The following is a 12973-nucleotide window of genomic DNA, read 5'->3' as shown; positions in this document are numbered from 1 at the left end:
GCCACCTGCAGAGGCCTCTGCACCCCTCAGCCCCGGCCCCTTTCCCCCACCGGTGATAGTTCCACCCCCTCGCTCTACTCCCTGGAAGTCCAGAGCCATGCTTGCGCTGTCGTGATGATTCCATTGGATAGCGTTGCTCTTACTTTCAAACGTTCATGTCAGTTTTCTCCCTTGTTGCCATTTTCTAAAGAATTCCAAACCTGTTAACCGTTCTGTCGCTTGTTTCTGCCGCAGTACCTTTCTCCACTGGTCATTCTCAGACGCTTAAAACTATGCGCCTTCTAGTTTTTCTCTCTGAGCATCATTTACTCCGACTTACCTGGTCATTGATAACTTCCTCGTGACTCTAACTAACTTTGTGTGTACAGTAACTTTTGGCAGTATTTGGAAGGAGCACTTACATCTCTGACAATACCTGATGTCAGAATAAAATCGTTCTTTTAATTTTGTACGTGCCTATTAACTCATAATTATCGATATGATTTTGATTACTACTGTATTATGAAGTTGCCATCTTCGATGTTCAAGGATGCTTGTTTTAGGTCACATGGTTAAGGTAATAATGGAATGGTTTAAGTCAAAATTTTAGTTAAAACCAAACTTCTCTTCATAAACTTTGGTATCAAAGTTTGAGTTCGGGTTTTTTTTTTAAATGAGTGTGACATAAAATTAATTTTTTCTCCAACCTTCAGTGTCTTAATCAGAAATAAATTTACAGTATAGCAACTTTTCTGTTTTTGAACAGTTTTTGGATTTATTTAGTGTTCGTAGTGGGGAGTTAATTACAAAACTAATGAGATAACTAGGTAATCCACTCAAAAAATTTTTTTAAACTACAGAAGTGTTATTTGCCTTTACACTTGATACAGAGAAATATATATAGTAAAACGCTCCCTGTTACACTCTTACTGAGTTGCCTTACTCAGTCTTAAATTGCTGTAACCACTCTTAGCAGTAGCTGTGTTTTATTTCATGTATTTTTTTTTTTTAAGAAAGAGGAGGAAGTGAAGTGGTGTTTTGAGATACACTATCACAACATTAGCTATCAGTAAAAATTTTTGTACTCTGCTAAATTTTTATTTAGTGATACATACCTATTGCCTCGATAAATATATGTGCATTTTCTTTAAAAATAGGTGTTTTTGTTTACTTATTTATTTTGAGAGAAAGAGAGGTAGGGGCAGAGAAAGAGAAAGAATCCCTAGCAGGATGCACGCTTCAAGCACCAAGACCTTCACGGGCCTCAATCTTAGGCACGAAACGTGAGAACATGACCTGAGCTGAAATCAAAAGTCAGACTCTCAGTGCACTGCGCCCCAAACAGAAAATTGTACCGACTTTTTGGTGCAGTTTTATGACAGTATTGTGAGTGATGGCATTATTTTCATCCTGGAGATTTCGTATGCTGGTAGCTTTGCACCAAAATAAAATAGAATTTAAAGAAATAAATATGTTGTCAGTTGAGCTTAATACTTTTATGTTTAGTATTTAAAAAGTTACCAGCTCATTTAAATAGTTCTGACCATGCAATTTAGTGAGCTCAACAGTAAAGTGGTAGTATATCACTAATTAATACAAACAAATGTACATATACTCAGAAGTTGCAACATTTTATGATTGTTTTTTGTATTCTCCTTCCCCACCCCCCCACACTTACTAGCAGTGTTATTTATCAGTTACATAAAAGTGTCTATTCTTCTTGGACAGTGTGATTTTCTATTGTAATTGTTCAAGTAAGAAAGGGAGTGAAAATGAGTGTTGAAAGGTGTGATGTGGGAAAGAGGAAAAGGAAACATGGGAGTCTTTAGTGTGATATTGAAATGGAATTGGAGAGATTGCACAGAAAAGAGAGGATGGTAGAAGTTTGACAGGGCCATGGTCCAAGACTAGGCAGATTCATGGTGGTTGGTGGGCAATTTGAGTCTCATACCAGAATTTGGAATCCGTAATTTCAGGCTTTTTTTTTTTTTTCTCTTTACATTTTTAGGCTGTTTTCAGACCATCTCAAAATTGCTTGATATCACTTGTCATAAAAAATCGGCAATTGAGTTTGATATTTAATTACAAGTTTGTGGATTCTTTAGTTAGGTAAAGCCCTCTTGTTAAGTAACATTTGTTGTATATATTTTATTATTTTTAGAAGTAGGAAATTGTCAAAATGGCAATAATCTCAAAGTTCACAATTCTATAATGGCCTTTGCAAAAGGTATCTACAAAGTAATGCTTGGTAATTGGGCCTAAAGTGTAAGGTAGTTCCCATGTGCATCTGATCCTTGCAGTACTATATGTTTCTTACAGTTTTGTTTTATAAACTTTCTGGTAGTGGATTTTGGGAATTCTAGTCTTTTAGAGATGAGTGTTTATCTGAAATACTGGATAGAAATATCCTGAGAAAAATCTAAGGAGGAGGAGCAGTATATTTTATGATTAGAGTTTGCTTGAGTTAAATAACCAAGAAATTTTATTTTTCTTTTTCTCATTTATTAACTGTCATAAAAGTGATCTGTGAGAGCTGATGAGCTTCAGTGATTAGAGGAAATTAATAACATTGATAATACAATACTGCTCTGTCCTCACTTGGATTTTTTTCTTAGGGACTGACACAATACTAACTTTCATAGATGTATAACTTTGTAAACTATAGTGTGATTCCTATGTTACATATTACTATATCGAGAATATAAATTTTATTTCTTACCTGTACTTGAACCAGTGTCTGAGAGAGATTGCTGGAACTTACTTGGCTAGAAATGTCAATGAAAATATGTTGCAGGTGCTTTTTTTTAAAAAATCTAATTTCATGTGAAAATTGAGTTTGGGTTTAACTACAAGGAGTATTTGCTGGAAGACTTTTCGGCTTTTAAAGTAGTATTTAATATAGATGTGGTATACATTGTGGTGCAAATTTCTGTAGTTAACACTGATAACTACTGTAATTATACTTTAAAAACAGTGAACAGTGAATATTTCCCAGAGTGTTAAGTGTTGACTTCTAATACCATGTAAGTATAGACTTTGCTATTTTTTTTGAACTTGTCCTTCTCACCTCTTTCTGTTTTTTTCTTTTCAGCTGTTCTTTCTCATTTAGGTAGGTCTTTTTTTGTCTTGTCAGAGACCAGTGAGTTCAGTAACTTTCCCTGAGGAGACTATTAAACTGTTCAGTCATTATTATTAGAAACTCTGTAATATTTATGTAATTCAGCAAACATTTTTTGAGTGATATAGTGATCTTAGCCATTTGAAACAGCAGGAATCCTGAGCCGTCAAAATAACTGTAAGCAAATACCATAAGCCTGCAGTCTTTATTCAGAAATCCCTAAGTGGAGTAAATAAGTTTTGCAGCCCCAACAGGATTGGCTATCTGATTTTTTATCCCACAGATCAAAATCCACAGGATTGGCCACTGGAGTTAGGCACACTGAGAGCTGAAATGTCATTATGTTTCAAGAGAAAAGGAAGAAAAACTATTAAAAAATAGATGGAACTATTTTAGGAGAATAGAAGAATAGTGCTTTAAGGCCATTACACAGAGACATACAGTTCTGTAATCATTACCTTCTGAGGGAATCACAGTATTGCAGAGCAGTGTAGTCCATGGTGTGTCACATGATGACCTTAATCATAAACTTTTATTCTGTGTACTGTGTTTAAGGAAGTGAGAAATTGGTGTCTTTTTAAAAGATTATTAGAAGGGAAAACATTTTCAAAGCTTTCTTAATTAATGCATTTCAACTTTCTGGAAAATTGACCTATAGAACTCATCTGATGATACCAAATAAAAATGATGCTGTTGTGTGTGACATTTCCTTTGTTTTATTTTACTGCTTTTATCTATTTATTAATTTCCATATTATTTCAAGGGATAACCTCCTAAATAAGGTTCTATTACATTTAATATTTGATGTCAGTAATAACCAGTTGTCTAAAGACTAGCACCGTTACTAATAAAGAAATTTTCAAAGCAAATAATTAGAAGTAGTAAATGAGCAGTTCGTATAATTAAGTTCTGTGGTTTAAAAAAATATTTTTTAATGTTTGTTTATTTTTCAAAAAGAAACAGTGTGAATAGGGGAGAGGCAGAGAGAGACACAGACACAGAAGCAGAGGCAGGCTCCAGGTTGTCAGCACAGAGTGGACGTGGGGCTGAAACTCATGAACTGTGAGATTATGACCTAAGTTGAAGTTGGACACCTAACTGACTGAGCCACCCAGGCGCCCCTATAGTTTTGTGTTTTTTTAAATGTTTGTTTAATTATTTTGAGAGAGTGTGTGGGGAAGGGGCAGAGAGAGAATCCCAAGCAGGCTCCATGCTGTCAGTGCAGAGCGTGATACAGGGCTCAATCTCGTAAACTGTGAGATCATGAACTGAGCCAAAATCAAGAGTTCGACGCTTAACCAGCTGAGCCACCCAGGTGCCCCTTTAGTTTTGAACCATGATACCAAGTCTCCATCCTTAGCCCTGATGAGTTTTCCAAGGTGAGAACTGTTTCATTTTGTAGTGGATTTTCTTTGTTGCTTTGCTTGCCTTTTCAGTCTCTTTTAATATGAGTTTAAACTGTATGTTCTCTTCATTGGTAGTGTAATGGTAAATAGTATTTGATTTAGGTATAAAGTGTGTTATGTGGTGTGTTTTAATGACTTTAATGACTGGCTTGAGGATTTTAAATGTGAGGAATTAATATAACCATATTAAAATCTTGATATATTTCTTGCATTATTTAAAAAATACATCTTTTATATACTTGTGGATAAAACATATTTAATGCCATGTCATACTTTCTAACCTAATGTTGGGTAACAATTTTCCATTCTCACAATGAGCCTTCATAACCATAATTATAAATGGTTGCATGATGTCCCATGTATCATTCCCCATCCTAATTTTTTGCGTATTATAAATAACAGTGTGAAGAACGTTTATACATAAGATATTTTCCTGTATATAGTAGTATCTCCTAGTATATTGCCAACATCAGAAGTGATTTTTAGGTGTATTTTTAAAGGCTTTTAAAACCTATTTGTCACACTATTTATCAAAAGGATCAATTTATGTTCATGTTGAAGTGGCTATTACTCTTTACTTCTACATTAAGTATTATTTATAAATACTTAGTAAGGTATAAGTTATACCACTTTTTTTTCCTTAGATTACTACTAAGGTGAAACACGCTTAACAGATGTATATTGTTTGTAAATTAAGATAAACAATTTCAAAATTAATGTAAGTAATCAAATCTTTTGACCTAAGTTTGTTCACTTTTGAACTTCTGAAATTGCTTCTCTGGAAATGTAATAAATAAACAATACTGATTTAATAACGGTCTCTTTTAGTTTTTCTAAGTTAGATTTAAATAAATTTAACTTTTTACCCCATCTGGTATTGGTGTGAAGTGAGAATATAAATGTTTTCCTCCAAATTGGTAATTGTCTCAACTGTATTAAATAATTTTTATTTTCCATTGTTTCGTGTTTTATTTTTACATTTTAAATGTTTTTTATTTTATATTTTTACCCCAGACTTAAAAAAATGTTAGCATTGATTTTTAGATGATTCTTATGACACATTTATCTTTTGACCTGGTGTCTTTTTATTGTGATATTTGTTTTTGTACTGATTTTTAAGAGCGTTCTGCAAATTGAGGATAATAAAGCTTATTCTGTACAAAACAGTGTTTTATAACTCCTTTTCTTATCAGTCAAAACTTGAATTTCTTTTCCCATACCACAGAATTAAGTAGAATTAAATGAAGCAATTTCTCCTTTCTTGAATGGACAAAATATGAAACTACTTAAGAGTACAGTATTAGAGGTAATAAAGAGAAAAACTACTTTGGTAAATTTTTGTGGACTTAGAGAATTAAACTGCCAAGGTCAACAATTTAGGATGTTTGCTTAAAGTGTTTCCTTTATTAAATAGCAATGTGTAGTGTGACATCATTATTAGCCTCTAATCTGTTTAATGAAAAAGTGCTAATTGGCAGATCTAGAAATTAAGTTACAGAGTCATAATACCTTTCTTTTTCAATTGTTAAGAACAGCAGTATGGCATGTTTACTGACACTTAATAATGAATAAGAAATTCCAGGTGAGCATTAGTGAGGGCATCTATGCTAAGGAGAACATTTTTAATATCGAAAGTTTTTATTGTTTATGGAAGTGTGGTTTTTTTTCTTTACAAAGTATTCAAGATCTTGAAATAATTTTTTAAGAAAGGAAGCTATTTTTACCTATTTACACTTTAAAGCTGAAGGTTCCAAAGCTAATATTTTATTAAGTAATGACTAACATTTTCTGTTGTTTACAGATTGGTGTGATTACATTAATGCTAGGAAGAAAACCAGATTAACTTTGTGAGTGTGAAATCATAATAAATATTTGAAAAAATGTGTGTCCTGTGCTTGGGGATTACATAAAGAGAATTGCAGGTGAATGATGGGATGAAATTTCTTTCTGACTTGGATTGGGATGAGATTTAAAGGGATTGAAACATAATTTATACCTTTTATTGCTATCAGAAGGAATTCTGCTTACTTCATAAGGAATAAGTTGATTTTACAAGATAGCACTGAAGTGATCCAGGAATAAAAGTTGCTAATTGTATTCTGGCACGCACTTACACTTTTCTTACTAGTTTTTTAATTTTTTTAAATTGGTCAGAAGCTTAAGGAAAACCTATCTTGCAGTTCCTATATACACTTCTCCATTAGGAAGCAGATTTATTGTGTTTCAGAAATAAGGTGAAATAATTTTTTTTTTTTTTTAGCTTGACAGTGTTATAGAGGGAGGTGCTAAGATTTTTTTCTTCTGCGAAAGATGCGTGTATTTGTGAGATTGATCTAACTGATATCCCTTAAGGAACTTTGTAATACTTATCTATCTTAACTATAGTCACCCCAAACTTGTAATTTTTAAAGTTTCCTTCTTTATTTAAATAATCTCTACACCCAATCCAGGGTTGGAACTCACAACCCTGAGATCATCAATCGAATGCTGTTCTGACTGAGCCAGCCAGGTGCCCCTGTAATTCTTAATCTCAGCTGGCTCAACTAAATAGAAAATTTTAATGCTTGTTTTTGCAGTAACATTTCATTTTCTGAGGGAGAAAAGTCCTTTATTTGCTCCCTGCTTTTAAATAAATGTAAATATGATTATAGTATAGTGTACACAAAGTATACCTAAGTGTATAGTTTACTGAATTTTCAAAATGTAAACGTACCTGTGTAATCATTACTAGGAAGCAGCACATTATCAGAATCTCAAAAACTGTTTTGTGTCGTATTCTGGTCATTAAACACTACTCCCGTCCCATGGGAAACCATTATTTTGATGTTTGGTACTATAGAATATTTTTGCCTGTTTTTGAACTTTAATATTGTTTATCAACATCATTGCATTTTTATTCTGCTTTAGAAATCGTAGAAGTCAACGTAATTTATACCTGGAGATCTCAGCTCTTTGACTTAGAATTTTCCTCATCGCATTCAAGATTTTACGGACTCTTGGGGTGCCTGGGTGGCTCAGTCGGTTGAGTGCCTAACTTCTGCTTAGGTCATGATCTTCTGGTTTGAGTTCGAGCCCCTTGTTGGGCTCTATGCTGACAGCTCAGCCTGGAGCCTGCTTGGGATTCTGTGTCTCCCTCTCTCTCTCTGTTCCTCCCTTGTTCTCTCTCTCTGTCTCTCTCTGTCTCTCAAATAAAGATTAAAAAAAAAACCTCTTAGAAGAGGGCATCAAAGAAAAGCCTTGCTTTCTTGTTTTCAGATAAATTGGTAGACCCTTTGTGTGTTTTAGTGTAATTTGGGCAAAGAGGATACTTTTAATTTGTGTCTCTGATTGGCCTGCAGTAGTACTTCAGTTTCCTCCCCACCTCCCCTTAATAATTTTGTTTTGAACATTTCGGTACAGCATTCCTGACCAGCTAATGGCTTTTTGGACTTTTTATCCTATGACTTGGCAGCTTTCTTTTCATTCTTTGAATTCCTTTCAAGCAGTGATTCCTATTCTAATTTTTATGACAGACACCCTGTGGTATCCTCTGTTATTTTAAAGAATATTGTGAGGGTCTCTCTCCCCAAGAAAAATGTCCCAATTTGTTTAAGCCATTTTACTTTTAAAATACTTATTTTATATTTATAAACAGTGTAACATTGTGGTGTGCATATTATAAAATCAAGTTACAGGTTATTAAAAAATTGAGAATCAGCTAAAAGCCTTTTACCTAGTTTATATCCTCTTTCAGGCAGCCTTCAAATATAAGTGCAACTTTCTTGTCACAAATTCTCCGTTTCCATTTTCTTTTCTACCCCTTCTATTTTACTTTTTTAACTTGAAAAAAGGCATAATGAAAGATATTTTGTGTTTCTCCACTTAATTTTTCTTTCATATAAGTCCCACAGTTAGCCTGGAAGAGACACTTAATTTTCTTTGTAAACTAATTTTGTTCATGATCAGTCAGTAATAGCTAAGGACCAGAATATTATAAATGGCCTGTAACTATTCAAATTAAGAATTTTGTTCCAGAATAATTTAAGAGTAGCATGCACCTACATTTTGGACTCTAGTGATCTTTTATTTGCTGAGCTTGTGTAGAAATTAAATGTTATACAAAGTTTTAGACTAATTTCTAAAGTTTTCTTTTTGCCTGGAGATTTTAAATGTCTGACTTCACGGGAACATCATGATATGGGAGAACATCTCTTGAAGAATGAAGGAGAGAGTAATGGACTTTTTTAACTGTTATAGAGTTAAACGCTAAATCTGAATAAATTGTGTTTTTTTTTTCAAAGTTTATTTATTATGGGCGGGGGGAGAGAGAGAAAGAGAGAATTCCAAGCAGCCTCCACACCTGCAGTGCAGAGCCCAGTGCAGGGACTCTAACCCACAAACTGTGACATCATGACCTGAGCTGAAGGCCCGCACTTAACCAAGACCGAGCCACCTCGTGATCCAAGTAAATGCTGTTCTTACTTGGCGAATGAGTCAGGACACTCCCAGTTAGAGTTAAGCCACATAGGTAGGTACTTATCTTCCTGTAGTTAGCAAAATTTTGTCAAGGAAATTCTGATTTATTTGTAATGATAAGCAGTGGTTGTCAGACTTTAGCATGCATCATAATCATCAGTAAGGTTTGTTTTAAATAATGGATGGCTATCCCCTACTGCTACAGTTTCAGATTTACCAGGAGACCACACTTTGAGGACTAATACTAGTCAGGGCACCCACCTATAAACAATAAACACATATCCCACAAGTGATTCTGATGTACATTGTAGCTGAGAAGTTTCAAGCAGTGGTTCTCAAAATGGGAATAGCAGGATAGCAGCATATGGGAACTTGTTACAAATGCATTTTCTCCCAGACTCTGGGCTGTAACCCAGAAATCTGTGTTTTAAACTAGCCCTTCAGGTGATTCCGATATGTGCTGAATTTTCAGAACCCTGGGTGTAATTCAAAAGTGTCCTTCCTGGGCACTTGAATTTGTTAAAAATGCAAATTTCAGGCCCAACCCAAATCTCCTGAATAACAGTCTCATTTTAACGAGGGTCCCAGGCATTTAAAATGTATATTGGAGATTGTGTAGGGTTGCTGTAGATGATGATTATGAAACTAGGGGTGTTTGGCTGCCTTGGTTGGTGGATCATGTGACTCGATCTTGAGTTGGTAGGTTTGAGCCCCATGTTGGGAGTAGAGTTTAGAGTTAAAAAAAAAAATTATAGAAGAAATACATATTGGGGCACCTGGCTGGCTCTGTAGGTAGATTTTGAGGTTGTGAGTTCAAGGCCCACTTTGGATGTAGAGCTTACTTTAAACAAAAAAACAAAAACAAGTAATAAAAATTAAGAGTTACTGAAGATTTGCTCTGTACTAGATGCATATAAATATTGTATTCACCATTCAGTCTTCTCAACAACATAGTAAGGATGGTTACTGTTTTTCTCAATGGGATAGGAACCTAAACATTCAAACTCTGCTTTTGGAGTGAGGTATTATAGGACCGTTTATGTTGCTTTATATTTGTCCTTCCTTGTTGTTTCAGCACCGTAGTGTATGTTGTTTCTAATTTTTTTTTGTATTCTATTTTACAGTGACCTGAATTTTCTTCAAGGTCTTATATTCCAGGACTGTTTTTGCTAAAATACTGTGTTTTAGGTAGAAAAACAAAACTGGAAGTAGATACGATCTGAATATTTTGGTCTTTAAAAATACATTCTCTTAAGTTTAATCATCAGGTGTTACTTATCCAAATTGTTCTCTTACATATTTTGTCCTTACATGTAATTTTAATGAGACAGCCCTTAGTGGATAGGGTTTCCGATGAAATTTTGCACACTGGTAAGTGTCCTGTATTCAAGGACTGTATTTGTTTATTTTATTTTTTTATTTTTTTTTAATGTTTTATTTATTTCTAGGAGAGAGAGAGAGAGACAGCGCGAGCAGGGGAGGGTCAGAGAGAGAGGGAGTCACAGGCTGAAACAGGCTCCAGGCTCTGAGCTGGCAGTCAGCACAGAGCCCGACGCGGGGCTCGAACCCACGAACCGTGAGATCATGACCTAAGCGAAAGTCGGACGCTCAACCTACTAAGCCACCCAGGCGCCCCTGTATTTGTTTATTTAAGAGGACCACAGTGTAGTTCAGTACCTCAAGTCCCCGTTGTGCTAAAATTGAACTTTTGGGTTCAATTTCAAGTAGGCCATGAAGATTTGCAGAGTAGGAGATCTAAATGCTGGTGTTAATATCAAGGTAGTATAAGAAAGGAACATTCTGGTCACTTTATTAATTATAGAATTTTTTTTGAAGGGAGGATTTCTGAGTCCTATTCTTCTAAGTGTACAATTTAGTGATTTTTTTTTTTTTTTTTAGTAAATTTGCAGTGGTTTGCAACCAACTCCATAGTCCTGTTTTAGAACATTTTCATCAGTCCAAAAAGATTAACTTTTGCCTAGTTTTAATTCATTCTAACCTTCAGCCTATAAAGATCCAAAAAAAAGTCAGCTGGTATATTTAGAAGTCCTTGAGTATAGTGCCAGACTACAGTGTAGTAGTAAAAACCTATTTAAAAATATTAATGCATAAGCCTTTTTTAACTTTTAAGAAACAGAAAAAAATACTGTATTAAATCACTTATTCTAGTGAAAAGATTAAATCTCCCTTCACACACCTTTCCCAGGTAAAATGGTTGGTGTGCTTGTTTTCTTTTCCTGTAATACTTTCCTTGCATATTTGCATGGCTTATTTCTTCTCAAGTGCCACCTGGTATAGAGGTTTTTTTTTGAAGAGGGAGTTTCCAAGTGGTATCATTTACATAGACTTCTGTGTGAATGGTACTCAGTGATGTTACCTTCATTATGCCATCTAAAATAGCTCCCCCCTTTCCTACACTTTCCTTGGTTTTATTTTTCTTCATAGTAATTATCATTACTGATATTTATTGTCTCTTCTCATTAAATTATAAGATCCATGAAGGTTGAAATTATGTTTTATTCAGTGGTTTAGTTCTCAGTCTGGAATGATGCCTTGTTCATGGTGGATGCTTTAGTGACTGCTGAATGAGTGAATTTAAAATATAAAATACTTGCAACAATGTTGGACACTAGGAAAATGCTCTTTGGGAAAAAAGAAATGCTCATTGAAATTTTAGCTATTAGTACTACTGCTGCTTAATTCTTTATGCATTTAATGTACTGGATTTTATTTTACTTTTTAGCACTTTATATGCCCTATGGAGTAATATAAAATTTCAACAAGCAGGACCTTTTTGAATACTTAAAACTCTTTTAAAGTTAAGAAGTGAAATTTGTAAATGTAGTGAGTCACAAGTTCTCTTCGACATTCTAGTATTGCTTATTTTTTTTTTTTAAATTTTTTTTTTTTAAGGTTTTTATTTATTTCTAGAGAGAGAGAGAGAGACAGCGTGAGCAGGGGAGGGTCAGAGAGAGAGGGAGTCACAGACTGAAACAGGCTCCAGGCTCTGAGCTGGCAGTCAGCACAGAGCCCGACGCGGGGCTCGAACCCATGAACCGTGAGATCATGACCTAAGCGAAAGTCGGATGCTTAACCGACTAAGCCACCCAGGCGCCCCTCTAGTATTGCTTATTAAGCAAACACACACCTTTAAACTTCAGTTACTATTTTAAATTTCGAATCATAAGTCTGTCAGATTCTATAAGGTTAAGGTTCTCAAACATGACAAGAATGAAAAAAATATATATAGAATAGTTTTAAAATCTAACATAAGACATTCTGATATTGTGGGTTTGACATACTTAATTTTTTTTTTTAAATGTTTATTTTTATTTCTAGGAGAGAGAGAGACAGCGCGAGCAGGGGAGGGTCAGAGAGAGAGGGAGTCACAGACTGAAACAGGCTTCAGGCTCTGAGCTGGCAGTCAGCACAGAGCCCGACGCGGGGCTCGAACCCACGAACCGTGAGATCGTGACCTAAGCGAAAGTCGGACGCTTAACCAACTAAGCCACCCAGGCACCCCTGGACATACTTAATTTCATTATTTAGTTCCAGTTTGCTTTGGAGGTTGGTAGTACTTAAGGAAACCGTTTTGTTGTCTCAAACAAGTTGAAATTTCTGTGACACAGTTTATGACCAGAGATCAGTTACCATCTCTTATCATCTTACTGTCAGACTAATCAGTTACCATCTGATTATCAGCCTGACATTGGCCTTGGAAGCTGCCTTTGTCCAGGTGGTTTTTCTTAAGCCACAGAGAGAGTACATTGAACCTTTAACACTCATCTCTATGATAACTGAAACTCCAACCAGACAGTGCCATTTTGGCTTCTTCTGAATTCATGTTTAAGGCCTTTTGTAAATATTTTGTAACTGCTTTTTAACTCCATTGCCTGAACAAGTTCTGTAAATCCAAGTTGCTTCACCACTTGATTGGATTCCGAGAGTCCTTTTCTACCTATCTGGCTAATGCTGCACAGGTTTTAGATCATCTAAGTGACATAAAGGAACTGAG

At 34.9% G+C, this 12973-nt stretch overlaps 1 protein-coding gene across 1 annotated transcript in view; it reads left to right on the top strand.

The window, feature by feature from the left end:
* ZZZ3 (zinc finger ZZ-type containing 3) overlaps positions 1-12973 on the top strand; it is a 91173-nt gene that overhangs the window by 158 nt on the left and 78042 nt on the right. The window lies entirely within an intron of this gene.

Source organism: Crocuta crocuta, unplaced genomic scaffold, assembly GCF_008692635.1.
Source record: "Crocuta crocuta isolate KB4526 unplaced genomic scaffold, BGI_CrCroc_1.0 scaffold125, whole genome shotgun sequence".
Classification (NCBI taxonomy): Eukaryota; Metazoa; Chordata; class Mammalia; order Carnivora; family Hyaenidae; genus Crocuta; species Crocuta crocuta.
Note: the sequence above shows the minus strand (reverse complement) of the source record. Positions and strands in the feature narration are given on the sequence as shown.